Below are 10553 nucleotides of genomic sequence, written 5' to 3'. Positions count from 1 at the left end.
ATAAATGTTGAACATTTGCGAGCAAGGAAGAATGGATACACCGACAACATGGTCAGGGCAAGGATATCAAATCAGACAGTTGTTCGTGTTACAGGGATCTCATCTGTACAGTAGAGTACGTTAATGCGATGCACTTCAAATCAGAAGATTTAGACGAAAAATAAAATCGTTAGTGAATCGTAACGAATGAATTAGTTACAAAATAAGGAAGTAAAGTTGTGTGCGTCAGACGGAGCAAATGAGTATCGGGACGACAAATCAAATATCAAGGAAATTCTGAACAATGATTCAGACGTGCACTTACTACGTGAAGCATCCCTTTGTCGCGGGAAGATATTTGTCGTGAAGATTCAAAATGAAAAAAAATCTTAAATGTAATCGAATTTCGAATGTGTTCTTCAAGAAAATTGTGAAGTTCTCTAACTTGCGTAAATAAGTGATTGTAAATTCAATGCTCATACCCGGGTCAGTGACGAAAGTTCGATGCAAAGCCATAAGTGGAGATGAAGCAATGTCGACTCGATTGTGAAACTTTTCAAGAAATAATGATCTAACGATTGAGTTTCTACCATATTGTGACGGTAATAATGAAAACCATGCGCAGTTATTAAAAGATAAATCGATTAATAATGGTCAGATATAAATTAAAAGAATCATGAAATCAAACCTTAAGTTCATTAATAACAATTCATAATATTCTGAATGGACTGAGAAGGGTATGGTTATATTATCATTGTTGGTGCAAGACCCAATTTCCCAATTAAAAAGATATATGTCATGACAGTTAATCATACATATGCTGATCAAAAATGATATAAGCTGAATTGTGTTGACTGGATGGATGTGACTGATGGGAGTGGATGGATATGATTACGGACGATTTGGTTGATTGATGGTGTCGGCTTGAGTCCGACTGGTAGTCAATGGTGTAGGGGAAGTGCTGCCCAAATTTTCAGAAATTACCCTATAGTTAAGGACAAAGAAGTATATTGTCGTTCTCGTCAGTATTCCAAATAATTGCGATCTCGGTTCTTGAGAAAGTTGTTATGACTAAACTGACTTTATATAATTGGTCTTTGATTCTAGTTAGCTAGTCAGCACTTGGTTTAAGTGATAAGTTAAAGGAGTTAATTGATCAACTTTACCAACTAATGGTTAGTTAAATGGAGATCGATTCCAATTAGATTGAGTCAAGCTCTAACATGATTTCCAGATCTGAAATCAAAGCGATAAGAAATTTGGAAAAAAAGTAATGGCGTTAACGTAAATTGAAGGCTTAGTTCAATTAGCGTGATGTTACTGTAATCAGGTGCAAGGTTTGATCCAGAAGAATACGCTCTTTTCGATGAATAAGAGGAACAAGAAGTTACTGGTACACGCTAGTAAGAAGAATATTTTTAAGAACTGAAGGTTCAAGATAAAGTAAAGGGATTATATCATCTACAATAGCGTTCGAGGAAGAACTTGGATGTATACCCATATCGAATGACGAATTAATGAAAGATTTGAATGTACACTTCTTTTGAACGACGGTTGAATGGAAGTTGTTGTAAAATAACGGAAAGTTCGCAAATTCAAGCATCTAAGGTAAGACGAAGACTGATGAAGTCCGCATGTGGACTCAAGAAAAAGGGATGTTGACCAACGAGGTGAAGTTAAATACGCGATCCGTGATGAGTTAAGCAAGGCTAAGAAAATAGCTATCGATGAAATTTGATAATTCATTTAGTAAGAATTTAAATATTATAAATAAAAGCCTTCATTCCAGTGTGAACTCCATAAATGACTTATCCAATAATAAACAGAGTAATATTACTAAGAAAAAGAAATTCGTTATGTATGAAAAAGGTAATGAATAATGAGAATGAAGAACTAATCAAGACAAGAAGTGGAATCAAAAGGATGATAAAGAAATTTTATAAAATAATCCAGACAATATGCAAGTTGGGAACGTCGGTTATGCCAGAACTATTAGGAGAATGAGGTGAAACGTCGATAGTTGGAGATAGGAATTCGTTCCAAAAATGCGTGTAAACAGGGATGATTAAACAAAGGCATTGATGGAAAACTACTAGAGAAAAACGTTGTAATGAATCTCATGTTGAATTCTTTAAAATTAATGTGAAGGCCCGAGGGTTTGGGCGAATGATTTGCCAAGGTTACCTCGGGAAATGAGGTAAGAATTTCTCGTCGATTAATGCACGGAGTCAAGCTGGTATCAAAAGCCCTGTATCGTCTAACTCAATAGGGATGAAATAATAAGTGAAGGAAAACCTCAGAAATGTGGAATGAAAGAATAAAGAAATAAAGAGTATTTTGCGCTGTGCACAAAAGTGGTCATGGAAAAAAGAAATAAAGGTATGAGGTTACGCGTCGATTATCAGGAAGTAAGTTTGAAGGTTAAGTAAACACAATGTACCAGGAGTATTGGGATGGTGTGATTGTATTTATTGATAACATCCTCATTCAAGGACTATAGAAGACCAAATTGAACGCCTGAAGATATGCTTGCGAAGAGTTGGAAAATAGCAGCTGCATTCTTAGTTTCAAAGATATGAATTCTGGGTATAATTGATTATGAGCTCCAGTGTGTGGTTAACTACCAAACAGGAAAGGTCCATTTAGGAACAGATGTTCAAATAAAAAGAAAAGAGTGAATACCATTAGGATGGTTGTGAAATGGTTAAAAGAATTGGAAAAGTTAAGAACTGAAGAATAAGTTTTGCTCCGTCTATTGGGTTATGCTGATACTTAATTTGTTGTTAGATATCAAAGGTGGTATTAATGCAGATGAGTGATGTTGACTTCAGTATGCGACATTGTGAGCATCAAAGTTCGTATTGATATCTAATTTGATATGACAACAAAATAAGTATTAGTACCAAGAGACCGGGTTTTGAATAAAGTTATGATTCATTCTATTCCAAAAATTAATATTTCCTTGTAGATAGTAGCAGATTCTCGCTCGATGAATCTACTTGATAATGATTGAAAAGAAATAGAATTATGCTACCAAGTGGTGAGTATTTTTTCTTTTAGCCTTTAAATAAATGTAGAACATTTCGAAGCATCAGACGTCATGAGCTCAGGACATCGGGTGCAGACGAAAAGAAAATGCAAGAGACCGATTAAAGATTCTCGAATACGATTGGAATTGATCATATGCCAGACTACCCGAACAAAGGGAGACATGAAACGTGAAGTAGAACAGTCAGTGAAAATAGAAATTTCATGAACACAAACTATTCGAATTAGAAAGAAAATAGGGTTAGTGTAAATTAAGTTAGTCTTTTGAAATAGTGAGATAGATAAAACGATTGTGAATGAGTTGGTCTTGTTGTCGCAAGTATAACGAGTCCATAAGACATTCAGGTGCGTATGACTGCGAGGAGTAATTTAGCTCTAAATGTATGAAGTAAAGATTGAGTTAGGGATTGCATGAGCAATTGACAGATTTGATGACAGTAAAAGGCCGTTGAATTGTGATTAAGATGATGATGACTGAGAAATTATAAGAAAGACACTTGGAAAACATCATGATTTGTTCCTTAGTATAATTCTGAGGACAGAATCCTTTTAAGGGGGGAAGGATGTAACGTCTGGGAAATATTATGTAATTATTTTTATCTATAAATAATTATTATGTGATTTTTATGTGAATTTTGGTGAATTATTGGATAATGGATAATAATATTTGAATGTTTATTCTGATAAAAATTTAGATATTTTAATTTTTAATCATCCATAATTGAATATAGATAATTTTGGTATTTTTCTGGTAATTTTTGGATTATTATATGAATTGATAAGAATTTATAGAATTAATAATGATTATTCTTACATAATTATAAAATTAATTTTTAGAATCAGAAATCGTTCCACTTCAATCATTTTTGCGTTTTTACAACCCGAAACTCTTCCGACAACTCCTTTCTAACCTAATCTGATAATTCTGAACACTTTCCGTGTTTTGACTTTTTCGATCCGGGGTACGGTTTGACTTGTACGAGTCCCGGTGTGAAATTTTCGATACGCAAATTATTTTATATATCGATAAGAATCCATATTCTCAAAAGGCGAGACATTATCACCTTAATTTCGTATAAAGTATTTTATAGGAAGCACTTTTTTGATAATTATCCAAAATTCGGTATTAAAATCGTATTGTCTTTTTAGTTACTTAGCGGCTAAGTAACCTATTTTCGGATCTGATATGTAAATATAATTATCGAATTAGTAAGCAAATAAAATATGTGACGGTTCTGTCAGTTAAGTGATGCTGTATTATTTATTGTTTGTGATTTGGTGGATGCGGAGATTAATTTTGTAATTAAATATCGAGTTGTATGAACGTAATTCATTTTTTTTAAAAGTAATTTCATTGAATATTTATTCTTATAAATGCTAAAATTGTTTCCAAATTATTTTTGTGGTTTCTTAATTTTATTTATTATTTTTAAGAGTTTATAAAATTTAGAAATCAATATTTTATTGATTATTTATCTTTAAATGATTTTCTGATTTTATTTAATTGTAAAATCAGTAATTAATTCCAAATGTTTCATATATTATGAAAATTTTATTTTATTAACTTTTAAATATTTCTAGTATTTTAAAATTATTTCGGAAATTTTCTGACTTTTGTTTAACCGCACATTTGTTCGTTAAAATGTAAAATACAGATATAATAAGCAATTCCAAAAATGATTTAAACATTAGGAAAAAAAATTATTTTATCAGCTTTTATTTACTTCGAGAAATTTAAAACTATTTCAGATTTATTCCGATGTATTTATATCCGTAAAATGTATCGTTAAATTTATAATGCGATGTTAGATTCGAGTTTTAAGTAATCAGGCCACGTGTCAATTAATTGACACGCGGCTACAAATTAAGCTTTGAGCGTGTTGTGTTCTTGCTTCCCTAATATTTCACCGACTAATCTCTTTTGTCTCTCTCAATCTCTCATCCATCGATCTCTCTCTCTTCTCTGGGTCCGGCCGCCGCTTATCGCCACCTTATTTCTCCGGTAACAACCGCCGTTTCTCTCCTTCTTTCGGCGGAATCGCCGCCCCTATTCCCCTTTCTTTTCCTGTTGTTTATTTGGCTTCTTCTCGGTGTTCGTGTGTGTGATTCTCTGCGTGTGTGTTATTCCGGGTGTGTGCGTGTGTTTCTCCGTGTTAGTGTAGATGTGGTTGTTCCGTTTTGTTCTTGCTGCCTGTTCTTTTCCCGTTGCCGCCACCCGGACTCCGGCGAGGTGAGGCGGTGGGGTTCTGTGCTGCGCGTATGCGCGTGTCGCTATGGCTGTGGTTCTTGGGTTGGGCCTTCTGTTGGGCTTTCTGTTGGGCCTGGTCGGCCTGTTTGTGTGTGCAGTTGTTATATTGGGATGTTATAATTCTAATTTTTGGTTTCCTTTTTGTGTAGAAAATGTTGATTAATATTTCGTGATATTAAAATTTAATATGCGTGGAAAATGATTTTTATATAATCGGTGAAATTTACGTAGCATGCCCGGTATTACGGGAACCCGTGAATTTTACCGCCGTCGGCGATGAGCCTCGGCGAGCCGACGGTGGGCGATGATGATTTTTATCTGAGTTCTACATTTATTAATCAAATTAAAATTAGTTGTAACATTAATTTCGAAACGAAATGAAACATAAAATACGAATAAAATATGAATAACCATGAAAAATAATGGTGTTTGGGAATTGTGAATTGTAGTTGTGAATGATTGGTTGTTGTTGTGTTGTGAATTTGATGTCGAGATGATTCGACGGGTAAACCGATTAATAGAGGAAAAGCTGCCCGATTTTCGGGGAAATTAATTCTGAAAATACAGAAACGTAACCTGTAATTGTCGGAAACGTCGAATGAGGATATAATTAAACTTTATGAAACATATTTACGTGACGTGACAAGATATTTTGTGAATAATCGATTACCCTATTTTTCAAAATGACAAATATACGTATTTTACGAAATTAAATATCGAACCGATTTTCGAAGATGTGAACCATAATTGCTATGTGTATTTTGATAATACATATAAATATGAATTCGGTTATGAAATCGTATGGGTAGAATAGGATAGCGATTTGATGTTAAGCTTAAGCGGTTATCTGAATTAGGGTATTTCAACCCTGTAGGTTTTAGACGGAAGACCCGAGACGTGAAATCGGACTAGGAACGATCTAGGGATTAGACGTCGAGATCAACGAAGTTCCAACCGAAGGGTCTGAATGTTGGGATCGTATCCAGAATAGGATAATAGTTTTACGATAAAGCCGAACGATCAAAGTCGAACCAAAGTCAACCGATAATAGTGGTTAAAGCTTATTGAGGCAAATATTCTGGATTTTTCTTTTAAATACTGCAAGTATTCTTGATTTTCTCTTAAATACTGCAAGCATTACTGATTTTCTTTTAAATTACTATAAATATTTATTCGCTCCTATTCTAAGTTCAGAATAGTTAACTGTTTTATATTTCGCTGCAATTACTCTTATTATGCCAGTTCTTTTCATTATTGTTCCTATAATTCGATTGCTCTCCTGAGCAAATAACCATTCTTTCAGGTTATTTGCGAACCCTGGATTGGGATGTTTTGAATTCAAAAAGATTTGATATCAAAATACTCCACGGGTTGGATAATGATATTTTGGGGATTAAGTTTTACTTAATCCTAAGGACCGAAACATAACCGGTGCCTTGAGATGGGCCGTAGTGCTTGGGGACCCGACTGGATCTATACAGGTAGGTATAGATCTGCACTGTATCTTGACTGATCAGCAGGATATAGATGCGAATTAGTGTCCAGCCTAATTTGTTGTTGATCGCCATTAACGACACTCTCTCTCGAATGGTTTTATGATTCCAAAACCGGACAAAACCCTGATTCAGGAGATGAATCGGGGAATCGCTTGTCGATTTTAAATTTATAATTAAAGGCTGGTGACAGCCAATGTTTATTCGCTCCACTCATTCAAAATAGAATTGTTTAAAATTGTTTTGAGATTTTATCCGGAAGTTTTCTTTGATATTAATGTTTGAAACTCAAATTATATACTTGCTGGGCATTTTTGGCTCACTCTTGCTTTGTCAATTCTTATTTCTGTCAGAAATAGATAAGGATAAGAATGAATAGCTTAGATAGACAGCAGAAGTTCGAGAAATCTCCGCTGCGAGAGGTTGAAGAAGTTAGAAGAATATGATACGAGCATTAGTTCAAAGGTATTTACAATTGTATTTTAGTTGTTGAAAGTTGTAGAAGATTAGATTCTTGTTTCATATCATAACCTGTAAACGATCCGGATTAAAGGGCTTAATTGAACATTCTTGTATTTTATGTAAAGATTGTTTTCGTGACACCAAATCTTGACCCCGGATTTGGGCTGTTACAAATCTCCAGTGATTCTAACCTGGATTAGACTGGTATTTGTTCATCATGCTCAAAGCATACGAAATATCAGGATAAGTACATATCATTGCATACATTATAGATGCAATTGTCAAAGCATATGGAGCTTTTCTAAGACGGCCCTCATCATCTAATGATTTAGGGCAGTTATCCTATGAGTTCACTATCCCATGAGACATCGGGACATATCCTTTCTTTGCCTCCTGTATCCTAAAATGATGCAATACTTTATCAATGTATGTATTGCGACTAGATCAATTAATCTTCTCAATCTATCTTTATAGATCTTAATGCCTAATATATAGGTAGCATCACCTAAGTCTGTCATCGAGAAACTATTTCTCAACCAAGTCTTGAGAGCCTGTAGAGAAGGTATGTCATTCCTTATTTGTTATATGTCATCTACATATAATACTAGGAATGTCACATGGCTCCCACTAACCTTCTTTTAAACACACAGTTCATCTTCATTTTGAATAAAGCCAAACTCTTTGACTGTTCAACAAAATGAATATTCCATCTCTTTGAGGCTTGCTTCAATCTATAAATAGATAGAAGCAACTCACAGACCATCTTACCCAACTTTGGATCGACAAAACCCTCATGTTGTATCATTTATACATCATCTTCAAGGCTCCCATATAAGAAAGCGGTTTTAACATCCATTTTCCAAATCTCATAGTCAAAGTAAACAGCTATTTCTAGAAAAATCCCGATGGACTTGTTAAGTGGCATTTATATCCACTTAGAACGCTTCATAAAGTCTCGAATTGGTATTTTGTACTCAATTTGTTTGTGTTTTTGTAGTGTTGTGCATTTCTGGGCATAATCGGAAGCATGAATGGTTTTACATTGTTTTCATGCTAGAAGAGTGTTAGGATGGAGCCCCGGTTGATTGCACGAAAGAAGCCAGTAGTTGCAGTCAAGAAAAGAAGAAATTTCCAGTTTTTCCAGAAGCTCAGCGTGGTCGCGCTACACTTGGGAGCGGCCCGCCATACTCAGAGCGGCCGCGCCGGATCCAGAGCGGCCGCGCCGGATCCAGAGCGGCCGCGCCGGATCCAGAGCGGCCGCGCTAGGTCGATTTTCCAGATTTCTGATTTGAATAGAGGACTGATTTCCTGGACTCCTGATTGGATGGGCTGGTATTTAAAGACTCCAAAATGACGTTTTTGAGATACGAGAGCAAGGAGATAACGACAAGAAGACCTAGGAGCACAATTCAACGAAGGAGAAGAAGAACTAGTTTTTGCTTGTGATTCTTTGCTTAAGTTGTAATCTTGGATGCTCATTTTCTTTGTTATTGAACCTATTACACTTGTTAACGTACTTTGATTATTTATTCAGTTTATAAAGACTTAGTTTATTTATCATGCTTTCATCAGAACCAACGGTGATAATGAGTTCGGTTATGAACTAGTCGTTATCGTGGGGTTCTAACGGATTTACTTATAGATTTTAATAGTTAATTTGTTTCGATATCTTAGTGTGTGGTGATTGTATGATGTCCTAGTATTGGTTGTGCTTATTCATCTTATGAGTGTCGTGAACTTAGAAGATAGCATGTTAATCTCTATTGAGGCGACAGTAAATATAGAGGTTTAAAACTTGTCATGCTAGCATAGGTTCATGTAATTGTTATGCATGATTCGTAGGTAATTTTACCCATCTTACTTGCCCTATGTAATCACGATAGATAACTTGCGCATTAAACCGTTATGTTGTCAAATTCTATAGACATATAGGGTCTCAACATATTTGGTTTCTATTAAGCTTCTCTCTCTTTTGTGGATGTCTGGTAGTAGGGTATTCGTACAACGAAAGTTGGCTTTTACTAGTTTCGTGTTATCTGATTAGTTGTCATCACCATTGCATGCTAAGGTTAAGAACAATGACTTTGAATGAAGTATTTAATGAAGTTCGAATCCCATGTTTGTCTCATATAGTTAAATCAAACACTTTAATCTATTAGTTATTTGCTTGTTAGTTTAATCGTAGTATTAAAACATCTCAATTTGTTACTCGTCTTAGCATTGAGAGATAATCATACATTGATGCTTATGTACACATTCTAAATTAACCTAAATCAGTCTTTATGGGAACGAACTAGAAAATATTCTATATTACTTGCGAACGCGTATACTTGCATGAATTTTAGCTCGTGTTTTCATCCTAACAAGTTTTTGGCACCGCTGCCGGGGACTCGGTGTTAATTTTTAGTTTATATGCTTGTCATCAGTGGTCGTTAAAGTTCACTGACTTGGATATTTTACTTACTTGTTTGCTTGTTCGTATTCAGGTACTCTAGAGAGCGTTTATGCTAACGCGTTCTCAATCTCGAAAGAGAACACTGGATAAAATGGAGGAAGAAGTTGAAGTAGTAGAAGAAAAAGTCTTAGATGAGAAAGTTAAAGAAGAAGCGATCGTTGCAATGGGAGAACCAGTAGAAAATCTGAAAGCTTTGATGGAATTTTCTCAATCGAAGATTAATGACATTCAATCTAGCATTTTTTGACCAGCCATCGCGGCTAATACTTTTGAAATCAAATCTAGCACGATTCAGATGGTGCAAAATTCAGTCTAGTTTGGGGGTTCTCTAACTGAAGATCCCAATACTCACATTAGGGACTTCATCGAGATTTGCGACACCTTCCGGTTCAATGGTGTTTCTAAAGATGCCGTTAAGCTGAGGCTTTTCCCATTCTCTCTGAGGGACAAGGCTAAGAGCTGGTTACACTCTATACCAGCTGGTTCTATCACTACTTGGGAAGATCTTGCTTAAAAGTTTCTTACTAAATTCTTCCCAATGACAAAGACAGTTGCAATCAGAAATGCTCTTACTCAATTTGTGCAGCAATCGGGAGAGTCCTTATGTGAAGCTTAGGAGCGCTATAAGGAGATGCTTAGGAAGTGTCCTTATTATGGGATGCCTGACTAGATGATTATCAATTATTTTTATAATGGCTTGGGAGCACAGTCTAGACCCATGCTCGATGCAGCATCGAGTGGAGCCTTATGGGCTAAGAGCTATGATGAAGCTTATGAGGTGATTGAACTGATGTCTGCTAATGAATACTAGAATCCAACTCAAAGGCTACCTCAAGGAAAGGTAGCAAGAATTCTGGAGGTGGATACA

General features: G+C 35.4%; 1 non-coding gene across 1 annotated transcript; it reads right to left on the bottom strand.

Annotated features, from left to right (window-relative positions):
• Positions 1-10238: 10238 nt before the first annotated feature.
• LOC141683888 (small nucleolar RNA R71) lies at positions 10239-10345 on the bottom strand. Its single transcript, XR_012560485.1, has one exon. It is a non-coding gene; the product is annotated as a small nucleolar RNA R71 (small nucleolar RNA).
• Between the last annotated feature and the right edge of the window lie 208 nt (positions 10346-10553).

Source organism: Apium graveolens, chromosome 1 (genome assembly GCF_009905375.1).
Source record: "Apium graveolens cultivar Ventura chromosome 1, ASM990537v1, whole genome shotgun sequence".
NCBI classification, from domain to species: Eukaryota; Viridiplantae; Streptophyta; class Magnoliopsida; order Apiales; family Apiaceae; genus Apium; species Apium graveolens.
This window is presented reverse-complemented; position numbering and strand designations above follow the sequence as displayed.